Source organism: Moschus berezovskii, chromosome 25 (genome assembly GCF_049115385.1).
Source record: "Moschus berezovskii isolate FMDL1 chromosome 25, NW_MosBer_1.0, whole genome shotgun sequence".
In the NCBI taxonomy this organism is placed as follows: Eukaryota; Metazoa; Chordata; class Mammalia; order Artiodactyla; family Moschidae; genus Moschus; species Moschus berezovskii.
The window spans coordinates 51,705,654-51,721,367 of record NC_142484.1 but is presented as its reverse complement, the minus strand read 5'-3'; the positions used below and the strand labels follow the sequence as shown (position 1 = coordinate 51,721,367).

Genomic DNA, 15,714 nt, shown 5'->3' with positions numbered 1-15,714 from the left:
ACCATGACCCATCCATCTTGAGTGGCCCTACGCAGCATGGCTGATAGTTTCATTGAGTTAGACAAGGCTGTGGCCCATGTGATCAGATTGGTTAGTTTTCTGTGATTGTGGTTTTCAGTCTGTCCGCCCTCTGATGGAGAAGGATAAGCAGCTTATGGAACCTTCCTGATGGGAGAGACTGACTGAGGGGGCAACTGGGCCTTGTTCCAAGGGGTAGGGTCATGCTCAGTAAATCTTTAGTTCAATTTTCTGTTGATGGGTGGGGCTGTGTTCCCTCCCTGTTGTTTGATCTGAGGCCAAACTATGGTGGAGGTAATGAAGATAATGGCCACCTCCTTCAAAAGGTCCCAAGCAGGCATTGCTGCACAGAGTGCCCCCAACCCTACAGCCGGCCACCGCCAACCCACACCTCCATGGGAGATTTCTGGACACTCCCGGGCAAATCTGGCTCAGTCTCTTGTGGGGTCACTTCTCCTTTCTCCTGGATCCTGGTGCACACAAGCTTTTGTTTGTGCCCTCCGAGAGTCTGTTTCCAGTCCTGTGTAAGTTCTGGTGGCTCTATGGTGGGTTAATGGCGACCTCCTCCAAGAAGGCTTATGCCACAGGCTGTATGACCCAGGTCTGCTGCACACAGAGCCCCTGTGGCAGTCCACTGCTGACCCGCACATCCTCAGGAGACACGCAGACACAGCTCTGGCTCAGCCTGTGTGGACAGGGTTTGTTTGTGCCCTCCTAGCGCCACCGCTGGGTATGGGGTTTGATTCTAAAGGCAATTTCACCAGCCCCTCTGGTGGGTGTGGGGTTTGATTCTAAAGGCAATTTCACCAGCGCCTCTGGTGGGTGAGGGGTTTGATTCTAAATGCAGTTTCACCCCTCCTGCTGTCTTGCTGGGGCTTCTCCTTTGCCCTTGCATGTGGGGTATCGTTTTTTGGTGGGATCCAACATTCTCCTGTCGATGCTTGTTTCACATTATGAAAATATAGATATGCTTTTACTAATAAGGGGCCAGAATGGGGAATCACTGACTCTTTCCAAGTAGATTTTTCAACTTGCTTCTGAAAGAACTTTCTGATATTTAAAGTGTGCTCCACCACAATATGTAAGGCAAATGCTAACAAGTATGAAAGAGTAACACAATAATAGTGGGAGACTTTAATACCCCACTCACACCTATGGATAGATCAACTAAACAGAAAATTAGCAAGGAAGCACAAACTTTAAATGATACAATGGACCAGTTAGACCTAATTGATATCTATAGGACATTTCACCCCAAAACAATGAATTTCACCTTTTTCTCAAGTGCACACGGATATTCTTTAGGATAGATCACATGCTGGGCCATAAATCTAGCCTTGGTAAATTCAAAAAAATTGAATCATTCCAAGCATCTTTTCTGATGAAAATGCGGTAAAATTAGATGGCAACTAGAGAAAAAATAATTATTAAAAATACAAGCATATGGAGGCTAAACAACACACTTCTGAATAACCAACAAATCACAGAAGAAATCAAAGTATGCATAGAAACTAATGAAAATGAAAACACAACAACCCCAAACCTATAGGACTTGGTAAAAGCAAGTGCTAAGGGGATGGTTCATAGCAATACAAGCTTACCTCAAGAAACAGGAGAAAAATCAAATAAATAACTTAACTCTACACCTAAAGCAACTAGAAAAGGAAAAAATGAAAAACCCCAGGTTAATAGAAGGAAAGAGATCATAAAAATTAGGGCAGAAATAAATGCAGAAGAAACAAAGGAGACCATAGCAAAAATCAACAAAACTAAAAGCTGGTTCTTTGAGAAGATAAATAAAATAGACAAACCATTAGCCAGACTCATCAAGAAAAAAAGGGAGAAGAACCAAATCAACAAAATTAGAAATGAAAATGGAGAAATCACAACAGACAACAGAAATACAAAGGATCATAAGAGACTGCTCAGTTCAGTTCAGTTCAGTTCAGTCGCTCAGTCATGTCTGACTCTCCGCGACCCCATGAATCACAGCACGCCAGGCCTCCCTGTCTATCACCAACTCCCGGAGTTCACTCAAACTCATGTCCACAGAGTCGGTGATGCCATCCAGCCATCTCATTCTCGGTAGTCCCCTTCTCCTCCTGCCCCCAACCTTTCCCAGCATCAGAGTCTTTTCCAGTGAGTCAACTTGTCGCATGAGGTGGGCAAAGTATTGCAGTTTCAGCTTCAGCATCAGTCCCTCCAATGAACACCCAGGATCGATCTCCCTTAGAATGGACTGGTTGGATCTCCTTGCGGTACAAGGGACTCTCAAGAGTCTTCTCCAACACCACAGTTCAAAAGCATCAATTCTTCGGCGATCAGCTTTCTTCACAGTCCAACTCTCACATCCATACATGACCACGGGAAAAACCATAGCCTTGACTAGATGGACCTCGGTTGGCAAAGTAATGTCTCTGCTTTTTAATATACTATCAAGGTTGGTCATAACTTTCCTTCCAAGGAGTAAGCGTCTTTTAATTTCATGGCTGCAATCAGCATCTGCAGTGATTTTGGAGCCCAAAAAAATAAAGTCTGACACTGTTTCCACTGTTTCTCCATCTATTTCCCATGAACTGATGGGACCTGATGCCATGATCTTTGTTTTCTGAATGTTGAGCTTCAAGCCAACCTTTTCACTCTCCTCTTTCACTTTCATCAAGAGGCTTTTGAGTTCCTCTTCACTTTCAGCCATAAGGGTGGTGTCATCTGCATATCTGAGGTTACTGATATTTCTCCCAGCAATCTTGATTCCAGCTTGTGCTTCTTCCAGCCCAGCGTTCCTCATGATGTACTCTGCATATAAGTTTAATAAGCAAGGTGACAATATACAGCCTTGACGCACTCCTTTTCCTATTTGGAACCAGTCGGTTGTTCCATGTACAGTTCTGACTGTTGCTTCCTGACCTGCATACAGGTTTCTCAAGAGGCAGGTCAGGTGGTCTGGTATTCCCGTCTCTTTCAGAATTTTCCACAGTTTATTGTGATCCGCACAGTCAAAGGCTTTGGCATAGTCAATGAAGCAGAAATAGATGCTCTTCTGGAACTCTCTTGCTTTTTCCATGATCCAGCGGATGTTGGCAATTTGATCTCTGGTTCCTCTGCCTTTTCTAAAGCCTGCTTGAACATCTGGGAGTTCACGGTTCATATATTGCTGAAGCCTGGCTTGGAGAATGTTGAGCATGACTTTACTAGCATGTGAGATGAGTGCAATTGTGTGGTAGTTTGAGCATTCTTTGTATAAGAGACTGCTATCAGCAACTATATGCCAATAAAATGGACAACTTGGAAGAAATGGACAAATTCCTATATAACTTTCCAAAACTGAACCAAGAAGAAATAAAAAATCTTAACAGACCCATCACAAGCACGGAAATCAAAACTGTAATCAGAAATCTTCCAGCAAACAAAAGCTGAGGACCAGATGGCTTCACAGCTGAATTCTACCAAAATTTAGAGAAGAGCTAACACTTATCCTACTCAAACTCTTCCACAAAATTGCAGAGGAAGGTAAGCTTCCAAATTCATTCTATGAGGCCACCATCACCCTAATACCAAAGCCAGACAAAGATGCCACAAAAAAAGAAAACTACAGGCCAATATCACTGGTGAACGTAGATACAAAAATCCTTAACAAAAATTTTAGCAAACATAATCCAACAACATATTTTAAAGATCATACATCATGACCAAGTGGGCTTTATCCCAGGGGTGCAAGGATTCTTCAATATTAGCAAATCAATCAATGTAATACACCACATTAACAAATTGAAAGATAAAAACCATATGATTATCTCAATAGATGCAGAGAAAGCCTTTGACAAAATTAAACACCCATTTATAATAAAAACCCTCCAGAAAGCAGGAATAGAAGGAATATGCCTCAACATAATAAAAGCCATATATGATAAACCCACAGCAAACATTATCCGCAATGGGGAAATATTGAAAGCATTTCCCCCAAAGTCAGGAACAAGACAAGGGTGCCCACTCTCACCACTACTATTCAACATAGTTTTGGAAGTTTTAGCCACAGCAATCAGAGAAGAAAAAGAAATAAAAGGAATCCAGATTGGAAAAGAAGAAGCAAAACTCTCACTGTTTGCAGATGACATGATCCTCTACATAGAAAATCCTAAAGAAACCACCAGAAAATTACTAGAGCTAATCATTGAATACAGTAAAGTTGCAGGATATAAAATTAGCACACAGAAATCCCTTGCATTCCTATACACTAGCAATGAGAAAACAGAAAGAGAAATTAAGGAAACAATTTCGTTCACCATTACAACAAAAAGAATAAAATACTTAGGAATATGTCTACCTAAAGAAACAAAAGACCTATATATAGAAAACTATAAAACACTGTTGAAAGAAATCAAAGAGGACACAAATAGATGGAGAAATAAACTGTGTTCATGGATTGGAAGAATTAATACAGTGAAAATGAGTATACTACCCAAAGCAATCTGTAGATTCAATGCAATCCCTATCAAGCTACCAATGGTATTTTTCAGAGAAATAATAATTTCACAATTTGTATGGAAATGCAAAAAACCTGGAATAGCCAAAGCCATCTTGAGAAAGAAGAATGGAACTAGAGGAATCAACCTACCTGACTTCAGACTATACTACAAAACCATAGCCTGACTAGACGGACCTTTGTTGGCAAAGTAATGTCTCTGCTTTTTAATATACTATCAAGGTTGGTCATCACTTTCCTTCCAAGAAGTAAGCGTCTTTTAATTTCATGGCTGCAATCAGCATCTGCAGTGATTTTGGAGCCCCCAAAAATAAAGTCTGACACTGTTTCCACTCCATGAAATTAAAAGACGCTTACTCCTAGTAAGCATCTAGGAGGCTAGTCAAGGCTATGGTTTTTCCCGTGGTCATGTATGGATGTGAGAGTTGGACTGTGAAGAAAGCTGATCGCCGAAGAATTGATGCTTTTGAACTGTGGTGTTGGAGAACTCTTGAGAGTCCCTTGTACTGCAAGGAGATCCAACCAGTCCATTCTAAAGGAGATCAATCCTGGGTGTTCATTGGAAGGACTGATGCTAAAGCTGAAACTGCAATACTTTGGCCACCTCATGTGACGAGTTGACTCACTGGAAAAGACTCTGATGCTGGGAAAGGTTGGGGGCGGGAGGAGAAGGGGATGACAGAGAATGAGATGGCTGGATGGCAGACTGGTTCCAAATAGGAAAAGGAGTACGTCAAGGCTGTATATTGTTCACCTTGCTTATTTAACTTATATGCAGAGTACATCATGAGGAATGCTGGGCTGGAAGAAGCACAAGCTGGAATCAAGACTGCTGGGAGAAATATCAATAACCTCAGATATGCAGATGACACTACCCTTATGGCAGAAAGTGAAGAGGAACTCAAAAGCCTCTTGATGAAAGTGAAAGAGGAGAGTGAAAAGGTTGGCTTGAAGCTCAACATTCAGAAAGCAAAGATCATGGCATCTGGTCCCATCACTTCATGGGAAATAGATGGAAAAACAGTGGAAACAGTGTCAGAACTTCCATACAACCCAGCAATTCCACTGCTGGACATACACACTAAGGAAACCAGAATTGAAAGAGTCACATGTACCCCAATATTCATTGCAGCACTGTTTACAATAACTAAGACATGGAAGCAACCTAGATGCCCATCTGTAGGTGAATGGATAAGAAAGCTTTGGTACATATACACAATGGAGTATTACTCAGCCATTAAAAAGAATGCATTTGAATCAGTTCTAATGAGGTAGATGAAACTGGAGCCCATTATACAGAGTGAAGTAAGCCAGAAAGAAAAACACCAGTACAGTATACTGACGTATATATATGGAATTTAGAAAGATGGTAACGTTGACCCTATATGTGAGACAGAAAAAGAGACACAGATGTAAGGAACAGTCTTTTGGACTCTGTGGGAGAAAGTGAGGGTGGGATGATTTGAGAGAATACATTGAAACATGTACATTATCATATGTGAAACAGATCACCAGTCCAGGTTCGATGCATGAGATAGGGTGCTCAGGGCTGGTGCACTGGGATGACCCAGAGGGATGGGATGGGGAGGGAGGGGGGTTCAGGGCGTGGAACACATGTGCACCCATGGCTGATTCATGTCAATGTATTGCAAAAACCACTACAATATTGTCAAGTAATAAGCCTCCAATTAAAATAAATTAATTAATTTAAAAAGAATCAATAAAGTGTGCTCCAGGGAAGAGAAGGGCTAGAATAAAGAACCCAGTTTGTGTTGTTCCAACGGTGGGCATGAGCAGTAACAAAGGACACTGCATTGGGCCTGGAGTAGAGGGCCCCCTGTGAGAGATGGGGTGCAGAGCAGGAGGGCACTGGCGACCTGGAAGTTGCAGTCTGAGTGACTGGGAAGATAAGGATGACATGGTCTGAAAATGGTACTTTCTGTGTTTAATTGTGTTTAATGAGTACATGTTTTTCCCCAGGCATGGGTCTGGAGGCTCGGAGTACTTTCAGGAGCACCACATAAGTTCTCTTGCAGAGGCTTACATCCTGGAAAGGCACTGTGGATTTCTGCCAGCTGCTAAAATGAGATAGGCATAGCCCAATCCAAGGGCGAGCTTGAGCTGGCATGACCTGAAAGGCAGACAGTGTCTCTCTGTCTTAATAAAAGAGATTTTATCTCTAAAACAGGTCTCTGAAATTGTTGTAAGAATTTTTTTCTTTTGCTACTTTTTATTATGAAAAATTCTAAACATACACAAAAATAGAAAAACTAGTATAATGAATACCCATGCATGCATTACTCATAATTATCAACTTATCCCAAATTCATCACTTGTGTGCTGAACTGTGTCTGACTCTTTGAGGCTCCTTGGACGGTAGCCCACCAGGCTCCTCTGTCCATGGAATTTTCCAGGTAAGAATACTGGAATGAGGTGCCCTTCCCTTCTCCAAGGGATCTTTCCAACCCAGGGATCAAACCTGCATCTCTTATGTATCTCTAAAAGATCAAGACCTTTTAGATATATGACCACAATACCATTGTGATTCATTTTAAAAGTGAGCAATAATTCTTTAATCTTTTTGCTTACTAAAATGAACTATTCTGAGGTTGCTGATTTCATCATTAAAGAACTTATGGATATAACTACAGTTTTAGGGATCTTCTCACCAAAGGAGAGAAAAGAATTGTATTTGAGAATCTGTATACTGGTGGCTCAATGCGGGAGACCTGGGTTCAGTCCCTGGGTTGGGAAGATCCCATGGAGGATTGCAGTATTCCTGCCTGGAGAATCCCCATGGACAGAGGAGTTGGGCAGGAATATAGTCCATGGGGTCGCAAAGAGTTGGACATGACTGAACGACTAAGCACACACACATGCTGTTTATATTTTGCCACATGGAGGAAGCAGATAATAAACAAGTAGAGAAGTAAGTGGAGTAGATCACTGCAGTTAATCCTAAGTGCCAGGAGGAAAATGAAGCAGGGTGGTGTGATGGGCTTGGGGTGGTGGTGGTGCTTCCTTTCTCAGGAAGGAGCCACCAAAGGCAGAGTGAAAGTGGATTGTTTCACAGAGAGAGGCTGCAGACAGAGCAGAGACCATGAGGCCAGGAGGCTGAAGGGGACACTGGTAGCAAATGAGGTCCAATCTTGCAACCGTAGGAAGGAGCCTGGAGTGTTTATTCCAAGTGTGAAAGAAAATCATTGGAGGGCTCTGAGCTGGGAAATTGATTTACATTTTAAAAACTAGCCTTGTCTGCTGTATGGGAAAAGTGTTGGAGGCAGGCAAGGTAGGAGCAGAGAGGCTGACTCATCAGGGCTCTTGCAGTTGTCATCCTACCCTTGTGTCACCAAGCAGGACCCAATGGGGCTTCCCCTGCACAGACTGCCTCCATGTCCTCTATTTCCCTCTTGCTTGCAGAAAGACTTTAGCCTCCTAGGCCTTTCTCGAGTGACAAAGAATAAATTTAGTCAGAGAAGGGAGAAAATGCAAAAACAAAGGAAAATAGTCAAGCAAGAGAAAATCATAATAGTTTAACCATTCAGTAAAGTCAAGGACCTTTGGTTACTTAAGATAATATTCTGAGTCATATCCTTTGAGCTGTTTTGCAGATATGGAAACTCTCACCAAGTGAAAAACGTTTACTGTATGCTGACCACAAGCCAGCAGACCCCAGACCAGTTAGAACCAGAGAGTTGATAATGTTGACTCCCAGTTACCTCACCACCAATCTATCAGAAGAATGTCCATGAGCCAATCACATACCCCTCAACCCTCTCCTCAGTAAGTGGTCCTTTTCCCCTTTCCCTACATTATCTCTGAGCAAAACTTGAAAGTGAGGACACTTTGGGACATGTAAAAAAATTCTTACAACTTTTTCAGAGACCTGTTTTAGAGATAAAATCTCTTTTATTAAGACAGAGAGACACTGTCTGCCTTTCAGGTCATGCCAACTCAAGTGAGGTTCTTTGGGACATGAGTCTACCTTTTCCCCCAAGAGTCGCTCAGTCATGTCTGAGTCTTTGCGACCCCATGGACTATACAGTCCATGGAATTCTCCAGGCCACAATACTAGAGTGGATAGCATTTCCCTTCTCCAGAGGATCTGCCCAACCCAGGAATCGCGACCAGGTCTCCCACATTGCAGGCGGATTCTTTACCATCTGAGCCCAAGATTGCCAGCTTCCTCAATAAAGCTATCTTTCCTTTTACCCAGCACTTATCTCTCAATTCAGTAATACCTTATAGGATGGTGGCAGTGAATGAAAATAATTGGATACATATAGGAGGTCTTCTTACAAGGAGATGAAAGAGAACCAGCAGGTTTGGGGATGGCAGTGGTAACTTCATTTTAAAGCATTAAGAATAAAGTGCCAGTGGACTGGTTTGAGGAAGGCATGGGGATATTTGATGGCATCCATTAAAATAGCTAGTCTTCCCAGGTGGCTCAGAAGTAAAGAATTTGCCTGCAGTGCAGGAGATGAAGGAGAAGTGGGTTCGATCCCTGGGTTGGGGTGATCCCTTGGAAGAGAAAATGTCAATCCACACTAGTATTCTTGCCAGAAAAATTCCATGGACAGAGGAGATTGGCGGGTTACAGTCCATGAGGTTGCAGAGTCAGACATGACTGAGTGACTGAGCATGCATGTGTATATACATTGAAATAGCTGGGCTGCTCCTAACCAGTGGACACACGGCAGTGAGGGCCCTGGTGTCCAGCTGGCCACCCCTTCCTGGGAACCCATACTCCCAGTTCACACCAGCATCACAGTCATGATGGAATCATGCTCATCCATGTCTCACTTTCTTCAAAAGTGGGAAAAACTGGAGGTGAGTTTGGTTCTGGCTTCTTACTCCCAATGTCTGCAGCCTACTCAGAGTCTCTCTCCATGTTGAGGAGGGAGCAGTGAGGCATAGCTGTGAGAGGGGACAGTGATGAAAGTAGGAGAGTTTCTCAGTTTTTATGCTAAGTATTATGAAAGTGAAAGAAGAGAGTGGAAAAACTGGCTTAAAGGTCAACATTCAAAAAACTAAGATTATGGCATCTGGTCCCACCACTTCATGGCAAATAGATGGGGAAACAATGGAAGCAGTGAGAGACTTTATTTTCTTGGGCTCCAAAAAATCACTGCAAATGATAACCGTAGCCCTGAAATTAAGACACTTGTTCTTTGGAAGAAAAGTTATAACAAACCTAGACAATGTATTAAAAAGCAGAGACATTATTTTGCCTACAAAGGTCCATATACTCAAAGCTATGGTTTTTCCAGTAGTCATGTATAGATGTGAGAGTTGGACTATAAGGAAAGCTGAGCACCGAAGAATTGATGCTTTTGAAATGTGGTGTTGGAGAAGACTCTTGAGAGTCCCTTGGACTGCAAGGAGATCCATCCAGTCCATTCTAAAGGAAATCAGTCTTGAATACTCATTGGAGGGACTGATGCTGAAGCTGAAACTCCAACACTTTGGCCACCTGATGCGAAGGGCCAACTCATTGGGAAAGACCCTGATGCTGGGAAATATTGAAGGCATGAGGAGAAGGGGACGACAGAGGATGAGATGATTGGATGGCATCACTGACTCAATGGATATGAATTTGAGCAAACTCTGGTAGATGGTGAAGGACAGGGAAGCCTGGAGTGCTGCAGTCCATGGGGTGGTAAAGAGTCGGAGATGATTACAATTGAACAACAGCAAAAAAGGTATTTTCATTTGTTCAAGAAGCACTTTTCAGCTTACTGCATGTTGGGTACCATGTGAGGAACTAAGGAGGCTAAAGAAGGAAACAGAAGGCACACTCGCTCCTCAAACAGCTCTCATCTAATGAGGGAGAGGGTGAGCGTTCATTAGAAGCCAGGAGGGAGCCAAATGGCGTATAAAATAACGGTGAAGTAGACTAGAGAGAGCGGTAGCACAAGTAAGAAATAAAATCAACATTTTCCCAAGGATACTTGAGGAATACATACCTTACTTCCCCCGTCCTAACATCACCCCATCACCTTAGCCTCAGGATTCTTTGGCTTTTCCCAAGAACTATCAATTTTATTGGGAAAGAAATCATATATCTTTAACTATATAGGAAATTTAGACTGATGGTGTGACAATGAATTTTCTCCCTAATGCTTAAAATTATTTCAATGAAAATTTATAAAGGCATAAGTATTAGATCACATTTGACTATTCAATTAATGTTGTTGTTGTTTAGTTGCTAAGTCGTGTCTGACTCTTTGTGACCCCATGGACTGCAGTAAACCAGGCTTCCCTGTCCTTTACTACCTCTTGGAGTTTGCCCAAACTCATCTCCATTGAGTCAGGGATGCTACCCAACCATTTCATTCAATAATAAATTATCATTATTGAAAGTGTACAATTGGGTGTACTGAAAAATCCAGGCAAATATCCTATAATATCATTTGTTGTTTTTCTCAGTGCCTTCTTTGCTTCTCCCTGCCCCCACCCTGCCAGCCAATTCTCCTTGAGAAAAGGGGCTTTTAGCTGAGTGGTTTAAACGATTATTAAATGGCTTCTGGACTAAATTGGCTGGCCCACAAAACCGTGAGCTAGTTATAGCTAACTTAGACTTGGCTTATAACAACTTAGCAACTGGAAACTCTCTATCATGGTCTACTGATACACTGCTGCTAAGATATTTTTGAGATATTCTCCTGCTTGCATAGCTATGAATGTTTCAGAAGATTTTGGACTAACTGGCTCAAGAGGGCACTCAACATTTTGTTGAAGGACTGAGGAGGGCCTACCTCTCCTGAGCGGCAGCAGTAAAGGAGGAGACCAGACATTAGGCAAGGCTTCCTGCCGGCTTTAATTTAGCCATTCAGTTCACTGGGAATTGTGGAATGCCTGCCACACATTGACTTCCCTGGTGACTCAGACAGTGAAGAATCTGCCTGTAATGCAAGAAACCTGGGTTCAAACCCTGGGTCAGGAAGATTCCCTAGAGAAGGAAATGGCTACCCACTCCAGTATTCTTGCCTGAAGAATCCCATAAACAGAGGAGCTTGGTGGGTTATGGTCCATGGGGTTGCGAAAGAGCTGGACGACACTTAACAACTAAACCACAGCACACTGAAGTGCCTATGGGAACTAGGCAGGGAGATTCGTGAACAGTGTGTAAGGGCAGGAGCACACAGCACACAAGGTCTTCTATCTACCTGTGTCTGAATTTAATTCTCTGACCATAAGGGAGAAGTACAAGCAAGATGAAGGATGGCAGCTGATTCGACTTTGATGTGCAGAATATACAGAAGTTGTTGCTGTCACTCACTAAGTCATGTCTGACTCTTTGCAACCCCATGGGGTGCAGCACCCAACTCTCCCCTGTCATCTGCTATCTCCCAGAGTTTGCCCAAATTCATGTCTTTCTGGAGCTATTAGTCATACCCTCTGCTCTTCCCAGCCGCATATTTGGACACTTTCTGACCTGGAGGGCTCATCGTCAGGTGTCCTGCCTTCTTGCCTTTTCATACTGTTCATGGGGTTCTTGCTTCAAAAACACGGGGCTGGGGATCATCTCCTCCTCCAGTGGACCAAGTCCAGTCGGAACCCTTCACTCTGACCCATCTGTCCTGGGTGGCCAGGCACAGCAAGGCTCACAGCTTCATCGAGTTACAAAAGCCTCTTCGCCACAACAAGGCTGTGATCCAAGAAGGGGACCCTGTAGAAAGCAGGCCCCTTTTAGGGCAGGTGAGGGTGGCAGCCCCAGTTAAGTTCTGCCTACAGTCAGGCCAGGCAGTACAAGTCTCCAGTCAAGAGAAGCCAGATGTCAGTATTTTTGTGTGAGATCTTATTATTTCCAACAATTGACATCTAATTAAAATATTTACAAAGTACCTTCAGAGCCATAATTCTGTGGCCAAGCCAAACTAGTTTCATTCCCTGAAGAAATGACAGTCTCTGAGACATAACAGCTATGCGATGTATGTTCAACTTCTTCTTCTCTTTCTCATTATGATGACATTTTTCCATGTCTTTCCTTCTCCTTCCGAAGGAGGATGAACTCCCTTCCTCCAGTTGGAGAATGAAAGCGGGCAGGAAGACAGACATGGAGAGGCTGTTTTGTTAATAAGGGCAACAGGTAAGGTCAGTAGAGGGTTTCATTTCTCTGCTTAAGAATGAGCTTATGGCCAGAGGATCTGGAGAGGAGAAGAGAAGCTGGGCCAAGGCGGAAAGCAGCCACAGAGAGAGTCAGTCGATGAAGGAAAACAACTTCAGGAAAAGAGAGGGCACAGCTTAAAGGGGCCTTAACATATTTTGCTGCATGGTGTGGATATAATCCCCTGCATGCCCAAGACAATTAAAGAGTAATCTATGGGACTTCCCTGGCAGCCAGTGGTTAAGACTCTGCCTGCCAGTGGCGGGGGGACACGAGTTTGATCCCTGCTCTGGGAAGATTCCAGGTGCCAAGGGGCAACTGAGCCCATGTGCCACAACTCCTGAGTCCACATCTCGAGCCCATGCTCCGCGAGAGAAGCCACTGTGGCAAAAAGCCATGCAGCCCACCTGGAGAGCAGCCCCGGCTCGTCTCATCGAGAGCGAGCCCGCATGCAGCAGCGAAGACCCAGTGCAGCCAGAAATCAAAGACATGAATCACTTTAAAAAAGATTTAACGAGTCTATGGTGCTTTTCACTGTGTTCATAGCCATATTTGTGTTTTCTTTCAGAGGAGGAGACAGCCAGTCCGGGTGACCTCAGACTGTGCCACAAAGAATAGTAACGTCTAAAGGGGACGGAGGCATGCTGCCTGCATTTTCAACCAAGAACGGGAAGAACCCAAGATCTGAAAACAGAAAGAGAGATCTGACCATGGAGGAATGTCATGAAGAATCTAGGTTCTAGGACTGGCTAGTGTAGCAAATAAGAAGGCCCACTGAGAAGAGGAGACATGAGGGCAGAGGGCAAAGGAGGTAAACAGTGCCTGGTGCCTCATGAGGATGGCAGGGGTGAGCAGAGGCTTCATGCAGAGGTTATGTGTCCATTTTATGTTTGCCATGGGCCTGCAAGGAGATCCAACCTGTCCATCCTAAAGGAAATCAGTCCTGGGTGTTCACTGGAAGGACTGATGGTGAAGCTGAAACTTTAATACTTTGGCCACCTGATGCAAAGAGCTGACTCACTGGAAAAGACCCTGATGCAGGGAAAGACTGAGGGCAGGAGGAGAAGGAGACAACAGAGGATGAGATGGTTGGATGGCATCACTGACTCAATGGACATGGATTTGGGTAAACTCTGGGAGTTGGTGATGGACAGGGAGGCCTGGCGTGCTGTGGTTCATGGGGTCACAAAGAGTCAGACACGACTGAGTGACTGAGCCATCAAAAACAGTGGGTTAGTTTTATTTCAGTCAAGTCTCCAAGCTTGCTCCCTCACCCTCTGGGTGTCAAAGAACTGTAGGTAAGATGCTCACTATCACTTCCTTAGAGACCAGATGGTCAGATATAATCACTCCAGGCTTTGGAATTTAGAAACATTTACATGTGTGCAGTGGGCATTTCTAACTTCACTGGTTCTGCTTGTTCCTGCCTATAGAATCCAGGTCTGGACATTCAGAGCCAGAGCCAGCCAGCTAGTTCCATTGAGTCAGTCATCTGTGTGTGCCTGACACGCAAGACACTTACCAGGTTGGATTCTGAGGACGTGGGTGCAGATCCTCAGTCGTGTCCGATTTTCTACGGCCCCATGGACTATAGCCCATCAGGCTCCTCCGTCCACGGGATTCTCCAGGAAAGAATACCGGAGGGGATTGCCGTTTCCTTCTCCAGAGGGGTTCTTCCAGACCCAGAAATTGAACCCAGGTCTCCTGCAGGCAGTGTCCTGCGTTGCAGTCAGATTCTTTACCAGCTGAGCCACCTGGGACCCTCAAAGACACTTTCACAACCAGAGTGGGCCACCTGCCTCAGCACGCTTACAGGGTGAGAGGGGAGAGGTCTGGAAGTTGCTGCTGGCCTGGCTCCCCGCCGGGCCACTAAGTCCTGGGCAGACCAACTGACCTCCGGGACCTCAGGGTCAAGTGATGACATTTCTGGGTCTGCGTGTTAAGACTTTACGTTCTATCTACTTTAGATTTTTATATTTTATACTCAAGGAAACTGAGGCACAGAGAGGTTAAACAGTTTGTCCAGGGTCACACAGCTAGTGGTCTGGCTCCAGGGTTAGCTATCACATCATGCATCTCAGAGGTATTTTCTGACCAGGAAGACAGTCACGATCAAGAGGCTTTGGAAGCAGACACACCTGGACCTGTCAGTTCTTAGCTCTAAGGCCTGGGAAAAATGAGTTAATGTCTGTGCTTCAGTTTCCTCCTCTGTAAAATATGAACAGCAAACTTATCCACTTCAGAGAGCTGTTGTTTGGCAATGCCTAGATATGAGTTTGAGTGAACTCCAGGAGTTGGTGATGGACAGGGAGACCTGGTGTGCTGTGATTCATGGGGTCGCAGAGTCAGACACAACTGAGCGACTGAACTGAACTGAACTGAGGAATAGGGTTGCCAAGAGTCGGACACAACCAAGCAACTAACACTTTCACTTTCAGTGCCTAGGAAGTGTTAACACAGTATCTAAATAAGCTCAGTTCAGTTCAGTTCGGTTCAGTCGCTCAGTCCTGTCCAACTCTTTGCGACTCCACAAACCACCACACGCCAGGCCTCCCTGTCCATCACCAACCCCCAGAGTCCACCCAAACTCATGTCCATTGAGTCCGTGATGCCATCCAACCATCTCATCCTCTGTTGTCCCCTTCTCCTCCTGCCCTCAATCTTTCCCAGCATAAGGGTCTTTTCCAATGAGTCAGCTCTTCATATCAGGTGGCCAAAGTTTTGGAGTTTCAGCTTCAACATCAGTCCCTCCAATGAACACCTAGGATTGATCTCCCTTAGGATGGACTGGTTGGATCTCCTTGCAGTCCAAGGGACTCTCAAGAGTCTTCTCTAACACCACAGTTCAAAAGCATCAATTCTTCAGTGCTCAGCTTTTTTTACAGTCCAACTCTCACATCCATACATGACCACGGGAAAAACCATAGCCTTGACTAGACGGACCTTTGTTGGCAAAGTAATGTCCCTACTTTTTAATATGCTGTCTAGGTTTGTCATGGCTTTTCTTGCAAGGAGCAAGTGTCTTTTAATTTTATGGCTGCAATCAGCATCCGCAGTGATTTTGGAGCCCCCCAAAATAAAGTCAGCTACTGTAAGTGACTAT

The 15,714-nt window shown here is 44.2% G+C and overlaps 1 pseudogene; it reads right to left on the bottom strand.

The window, feature by feature from the left end:
• Positions 1-15,714, bottom strand: part of LOC148773955 (elongation factor 1-alpha, oocyte form-like) — a 43,649-nt pseudogene that overhangs the window by 26,414 nt on the left and 1,521 nt on the right.